The sequence below is a fragment of the Mizuhopecten yessoensis genome, unplaced genomic scaffold (assembly GCF_002113885.1).
Source record: "Mizuhopecten yessoensis strain PY_sf001 unplaced genomic scaffold, ASM211388v2 scaffold11033, whole genome shotgun sequence".
NCBI lineage: Eukaryota > Metazoa > Mollusca > Bivalvia > Pectinida > Pectinidae > Mizuhopecten > Mizuhopecten yessoensis.
The window spans coordinates 282,586-290,868 of record NW_018408845.1 but is presented as its reverse complement, the minus strand read 5'-3'; the positions used below and the strand labels follow the sequence as shown (position 1 = coordinate 290,868).

Here is an 8,283-nt window from a genome sequence, read left to right as displayed (position 1 = left end):
CCCCCCCGCCCCTAAGTACCCCTCCTAACGACCCTCCACTCCGAGTATTCCTTCCCTACTTCCTACCCTTCCCATGATCCTTCATCTCTCCTCCCACGCCTTTCTGTACCGTGATCAACGTGTCTAACCACAGATAGGGCGTGACGAGAGTGTGTATCGGCTAGTAATTCTGAACATCAACACGTAGTTAGTAACAACTCAGTTTGGTTTTCGTCATCTCAAACATTCTTGAAATTGCTTTTGTTTACTTTATTACCATCTAACTATTTACTTTACAGAGAACACTATTGAAAATCATTATGACGTCTGTAAACATCACGTTGTCATTATGACGCCTGTTTACATCACGTTGTCATTATGACGTCTGTTAATATCACGTTGTCATTATGACGTCTGTCAACATCACGTTGTCATTATGACTTCTGTCAACATCACGTTGTCATTATGACGTCTGTTAACATCACGTTGTCATTATGACGTCTGTAAACATCACGTTGTCATTATGACGTCTGTAACATCACGTTGTCATTATGACGTCTGTTAATATCACGTTGTTATTATGACGTCTGTAAACATCACGTTGTCATTATGACGTCTGTTAATATCACGTTGTCCTTATGACGTCTATTTACATCACGTTGTCATTATGACGTCTGTAAACATCATGTTGATGTCAGCGGACACCATGTTATTATGTGTAACATTATTTGGATTAAACCTGACAAAGACCACAGAACAACATCCCTAGTCTGTATACGTATGGTAAGCCTTAACGTTTACTATCCAAAGGGGCTCGGAAATATCACAGATATCTTAAAATGATAGTTATGATAAACTTAACTCAAAAAGGGTTATAATCATAATTGATATATCTCCTAAAGTATAGGAGAAATTTCTTAAAAGTATTAACTTCGCTCTAGCAGGCGTTGACAAAGACATTTGAAGCTATGACAGAGCAGCATGTAGCTCATATAAATATTTACTAGAAGTTGGTATAATTACAATCATTGGTTAAATTGTTTCCTGATAAACTACTTCGACGTAAATTCGGTATAAACATGATCTAATGATGATGCTTAAATGTTAAATGATGTAATTGCAAATGTCATACTTTATGCAGTATTGTCTGAATATTGTCTTAGCGTTGTGCCCGTAATGACACGAACTGTTGAAGTAAAATATGTCCCTACATTGTTCAGTCATTATATCGAAAGAAATATCGTCTAATAAGTCTCAATATGTTGTGTCGAAATGTCGACTTAATGTTATGGGAGGCTTGTAGTGAGTTGTCTTCTCGATGTCATCACCGTGTTTTAAAATTAAAGATATATTCAAACTTTAGGCCATGGACTCATCGGTACGTGATACAAAATATAACGTATAGAGAATGTATAGAGACCTAGTACATTACAAATACATGATGATTGATTAAGGGGTTCTTAATTTGTTAGCTTCAAAATAAACCTTCCATTGACTTGCATACATAGCGCTTTACTATTTTTGACAGTTAACAACTGAATAGCTTTAAAAAAGGGGGATCCTTCCAATAAAATATTATTTCAATAAACCGCACTCTAACATTTTGAAATTTTCTACGATGAAATTCATCTTCTACGTCAGTGGATTTGTATCGGCATGTCACCCATTTGTTTTCGTAGTTGTAATGTCATTACACACATACAGACACGTTCTTAAATGACCTTAGCGGTTAACTGGACGTTAAACAAAATAAAACTAAAAAAAAATAGCTTTATTCAGGTTTTTTGGATCAAGCAGTGGTCTGTAATTTTTCAGGACACCCACCCAAAACCTTAAAAGTTGAGATCGTTCTAACAGTTCCCAGAGTCCCAGTCTGGATTGACCACTTCTTATCATCTATATACTACTTTATACCACCCACCGGTAGCATGATAAATTCATTATCATTGGTTGTCAGTATGAGAAGAAGTTGAAAACAACTTAAGAACAACTTAAGAAGAACTTGAGAACGGATGTTCCCATTCCCCAGAACTTGGGAACGTATTTTCTCAAAAAAGAACGTCTGCTCGCGTCAGATAACGTCCGATACCGGAAATAGAAAAAAGAAAATAGTCCGTCATAAACATATCAATACAAAGTAACGGAAAAATATTGTGAGAATAACAACACCATTTCAGGTGTAAATGTGCATTTGAAAAAGCCAATGACGATAGGATTGTTTTAAAAATATTTTTGTCTACGTAGTTTTAAGGTTCATAGTATTCCTCTGCGCAAAACTTCTATTTGTTTACGTTTGTTACAGGCGATCGTTGATCATTGAGCTTAGAAGTCATTTGGAAAACATGGTGTTTAGTTGAGTTTTTTTAAATGGATAAATATATAAGGTAGTAGTATATAGATGATAAGCAGTTTATCATACAGTATTTTCAGTGTTTGTCGTTCGAATAATTTCGCGATGAGAAAATTGTTCTCACGACAAACTCTGAAAATACAGTGTGCTAATCTATAATTCAATGTATTTCACAGACAACTGTTGCATTAAGTCTTATATCGTTGATTTGTCTATATTGCCGTGCATAACATTGACTTGCGCCAGTCTAAAGCGGGACATCTGGCTAGCAACAACTACCCGACACGTGCAGCAGACGTGCACAAGATTGCTCCCACGAGCGTGCGTCATTATCACAGATATAGCGAACCCTATAGGAGACTAATCAGAGGCCGAATCAGAATACATACTCAGTCTATCATAAATTTATCCTTTATTCCGTCACGCGAGCTGTTTTATGAGAAACCGTTATTGAGAAGAAATGTAGTACTGTATACTGAATTGATTGTTTGTGTATGGTACTAGCCCTGCTGTCTACTGTAAGTAAGTATAGTAGTTGGTTTTCTTCGGTAAACAGGAGTGTACGAATATTTTGTCACAATTCCAACGACAAAAATAGAAATATATATACGTCTAACTTACCAAGATGTTTTATTTTAGCCCCAAAAATAATACTGCGTTAAACCTAAATTTTGTACCAAAATATTTTATTACGGCATGAACATTGAAAAATACTGTTCAATATATATATTAACATCCTAAATGTTTTAGTTATTGATCTAAGTTATTCCCAAATAGTTTCATTGAACAGCCTAAAGTCACCAAAATGTTTGCTTCCACGTTAATCGAGGCGGGAGGAGAAGCTTCAAAAAAACGCTGAACAAATTGAATTCATAGCCCTATCAACGCAATTTCTACTGGTAATGCTTGAAGAGGAACTTGCATTGGAAATGTAAATATACCTATGTGATGTCCTAATGTGATAACGGGCTCGTGAGCTGTGCTTCAGGGGATATGGCCCCAATTGAACAGAAAGTAAGATTTGAAAAGATAGATGGGGCATCTCTATCCTGCGATAGCTACAATACGGTCAGTTTCGTCAAATCTGTAATATGTGTTACTTTTTTTCCTTTCTCAAGACCGACACATCGTCTGTGTTAATTGTCAGTTCGTCTGTCCCGTCCGCCACGGTTACTTGTCACGTGTTCGATGTTCATACTTTATAGTGGCGTTATCATAGACCACACGCACGTGCATTTATATACATATTCATGGCTGAAACGTTTTCGATAGTTAAAAAAAGAAGAAGATAGAAATAGAAATTGTATTACACATTTAGAAAACAAACATACTTCGATGTTTCCATTTTTTTCCAATACGACTGTGTATTTTAAGTACCGTGTACTGGTATATGTATACATGGTTTTCGGTTTGGATCAAACCGTCCATGGTCGCGCTCCAGTTTGTTCTCTAAGTCCGTGGTTCAGCAGAGGCTGTATTATAATATACACGAACTGATACGGCAAACGTTCGATATTTAAAATGATGAGTATCTTTACTTCACTGTGATAGAATCACGGACCGAGCAGTAGTAGTTTGGGTATATCTGTGTAGATAAGATACCATTACAATATTTACACGTGCCAATAGCCTAATCAACCTGTCAGCGCCCCATTAGAGAGTTTGGAGGCTAAATACTGGAGCGAGTAAATAACAGACAATCTTGGCCGACCCGGTCAAATAGATAGCTCACTGTAACGTCGGCGATCTCACCTATTTAAACTGACATGTACAATTTCTAACCTGTCCATCAGTCAAGCAGGGAAACTACATTAGAAATGTCTAATAATAGAAACGGTATTATCTATTTTCCGACTGGTTTGAACTTGTCAGGTTTCAATAAACATCATATTAAAATGAAATTTTACGAGTACTACACATCACCGCAGTTTTATATGTTTACAAGTTGATACGGAACCTTTACTTCCACGCTAAGGATAAACGACGTAGTAGTCAAATCAATAAACGACCTTCAAAGTTGTGACGAATGTTGTTTGTAACAGTTTCTGCGATTTCACTTAGATTCAATTTCATCTTAGACATGTGTGACGTACATTTCTTTTGACTACGTCATGTAACTAAATATGAATACCTGGTCTAGCGTCACGGTTATACGACATATTACTATATATAACCCTCATGTAACTACATATGAATACCTGGTCTAGCGTCACGGTTTACGTCATATTACTATATATAACCCTCATGTAACTAAATATGAATACCTGGTCTAGCGTCACGGTTATACGTCATATTACTATATATAACCCTCATGTAACTAAATATATTTACATTTCTACTGAACTTGGACTCAAAATACCTACTAAACATTTTAAAGGTGTGTTTCTTTCAATGAACTTTTAAGTTGGCGTATGAATACATCAGCATATTATCAATCTGATTACTCTGTTATTCCGCGGAGCACAGGAAGTAGTTCTATTAATAGCTTAATTTGTTTTTTCGTTGTAATCAATGCAAACAAGTTATTCATCTAAACCAGGACGACGTCTAACAGTGAGTGATGACATCTTAAGCTTCGGTACCTTCTGTGGTGTTAGACTTGCACCAGACTGACATTTCAAAAATTATCCAAAAAATATCAATATCGCGCTGAATGTATATATATATATAAGGATAGAATCCTGTTTTGTTGAGGTTAGTCTCAACACCCATTGAGCTTTATACCCCATAAACCTCAATCCTTAAATAAACACCTGGTTTAGTATCATGGCTATACCTCATTTAACTAAATTAGATATATATGTTACTTTTTTTATAAGGGAGATAACTCCAACACGAATTTATAATAGTATCCGTAACATATATTCTTAACCATAACAGAAACACTGTCTTGCCTTTCAGCGCCAATTCAAAACAACATTTTCACGTATGCATCCAAATGCTATAAATTATAATTATTTAACTCTCTCTAGAGACTTATTCTAAGACTGCTTTCAGAAGCCCCAAACTTGGTCACTTTTCAAAGCCTACTTATAGCGTAAACCTGAAAAGTCATATGATAAAAAGCAAGAATGTCAACGTACAGTATTAACGGGAAAAGTAACAGACCTGAACAAAACTCATCACAATCTATCTTAACAGAATCCTGCTCTTACTAGAAACCTATGTAAACAAGACCTCAAGCTTGATTGAAAATATATAAAAAATATATCTAAATAACATCCGATGCAATAGGAAAACCTTCTTATTCCGAATAAAAAAGAGGTGCTACGGTGTTCGGTTTAAACAGGTAATGTGGTATTATCTTTGAAATATATTTCTTACGCTAAAATGAAGATTTGGGGAACAGGGGCCATTTAGTAGTGTTTATAAAAGGAATGCGACACGTTCACCATGTACCTTGTAGGTACTACCTATATCTCCACATAATCACATCTATAGAATGGACAATACGTAAAGTACAATCCCGCAAATCGACGTAATGTACAATAAGTAAAGTACAATCCCGCAAATCTAAGTAATGTACAATACGTAGAGTACAATTCCGCAAATCTACAGAATGTACAATACGTAAAGTACAATCCCGCAAATCTACGTAATGTACAATACGTAGATTACAATCCCGCAAATCTACATAATGTACAATACGTTAAGTACAATCCCGCAAATCTACAGAATATACAATACGAAGAGTACAATCCCGCAAAACTACAAAATGTACAGTACGTAAAGTACAATCCCGCAAATCTACAGATTGTACACTACGTAAAGTACAATCCCGTAAATCTACAGAATGTTCAATACGTAAAGTACAATCCCGCAAATCTACGTAATGTACAATACGTAGAGTACAATCCCGCAAATCTACGTAATGTTCAATACGTAAAGTACAATACCGCAAATCTACAGATTGTACAATACGTAAAGTACAATCCCGTAAATCTACAGAATGTTCAATACGTAAAGTACACCCGCAAATCTACGTAATGGACAATACGTAGAGTACAATCCCGCAAATCTACGTAATGTTCAATACGTAAAGTACAATCCCGCAAAGCTACAGAATGTACAATACGTAGAGTACAATCCCACAAATTTACATAATGTACAATACGAAGAGTACAATCCCGCAAATCTACAGAATGTACAATACGTAGATTACAATCCCGCAAATCTACAGAATGTACAATACGTAAAGTACAATCCCGCAAATCTACGTAATGTACAATACGAAGAGTACAATCCCGCAAATCTACAGAATGTACAATACGTAAAGTACAATCCCGCAAATCTACAGAATGTACAATACGAAGAGTACAATCCCGCAAATCTACATAATGTACAATACGTAAAGTACAATCCCGTAAATCTACAGAATGTTCAATACGTAAAGTACAATCCCGCAAATCTACAGAATGTACAATAAGTAAAGAACAATATATCTACAGAATGTAACCCTTACTTGTATTTAATACTTATAAAGTACAATTCTGCACATCTCTACAGAATGTACAACATCTACGTTTTTTAATGTTCGGTATGCTGTTTAAGTGGAACATTCGCTCCGGATTTATGTTATGAAAATAATAAAATCTCGTATTTTACCACGATAGACCATGCTGATAATTTCCAACAGCCGTGAATAGCGAACCGGAAGTTGGCTGGAGTCCATCTTTACGGATCATTTCTCTCAATGATTGGAATAATAAAATCATCTTATCGTTGTGGCGCTTGAAACCATGCATTGTATACTGCGTAACAGTAAGGCACCATGTACTCTGTAACATAGGGGTATGGCACCATCATTTCAGTCGGTATAATGTTTATAATCATAATGTATAACTAGACCTTCTGTTAAATGTTATCTGTAGCCACATCCAGCAGACCGCTTAGACTAATGGACCTACATAGTCTCTCAGCGTGAAATTATACCGCCATTTATCAAAGAATCATATCTCACTGTTGGAAACGAAATTATCCAATTTTATATTATCATCGTCCATTACTCTGACCGGACTAACTTCTAGCCCTGTTCTGGCTATGTTTTCATTATTTTTGTTAAACTATATATATTATCATTTATACTCAGCCAGCAGAACAATGAGACATTTCTCTATCACACAGCTTTTCCAGTATAGACAGGTTCAATAGTAGAGACATTTTCGAATTTTCAGAAGACGGCGTCATCAATGGATACATAGTCACTGAACTAATTAGGAAAACTACCACAACGGACTGAACAGGTAAAGACAGGAAACGGTGAAATACCATCACGTATATAGGAATCTGAAAGAGAAACAATTTTACGCAAAAACAATTTTATAAACATGGAAAATATCAATATACAAGAAACAATTTATTTTCTGTCCCAGGCTTACAATCCAGTAGCCTCTTGTAGAAGACAAATGGTTTTCAGAATAAAAAATTAAAGCGACACTCCTCGCTTTGTCGCGGCGTCAACAGTAACTATGATACATATTGGAAAGAAGTCAATGTTGATCATTCTGTTGGTAGGCAAATCAATCAAAACAACATATATCACCATCATCAGGTAGGAGACCACAGGTAAGAAACGGTGGTAGAAAATAGCAAATAGAAAACAACAGGTAAGAAACGGTGGTAGAAAATAGCAAATAGAAAACAACAGGTAAGAAACGGTGGCAGAAAAAAGCAAATAGAAAATAACAGGTAAGAAACGGTGGTAGAAAATAGCAAATAGAAAACATCAGGTAAGAAATAAAGAAAAGGTCATCAACCTCCGCTCTGTGGGAGAAATTTTAAGAGGTATTTTGGCGTAGGGAAAGTAAGGTAGTTCACCGAAATTTGTACACACAGGGGAGAGAAACACTGGAAAACTGTCGGTGTCAAACCCCACTGCATTTCGTGTTCAAAATTCCAAACAGGGTCAATGTCGTGTTCATGACGCCACGACAAGGAAAGCTTGGAAGACGCAG

General features: G+C 35.9%; 1 protein-coding gene across 14 annotated transcripts in view; it reads right to left on the bottom strand.

Moving 5' to 3' along the window:
* Positions 1–8,283, bottom strand: part of LOC110464783 (FH1/FH2 domain-containing protein 3-like) — a 127,848-nt gene that overhangs the window by 107,714 nt on the left and 11,851 nt on the right. The gene's annotated exons all lie outside the window — the stretch shown is intronic.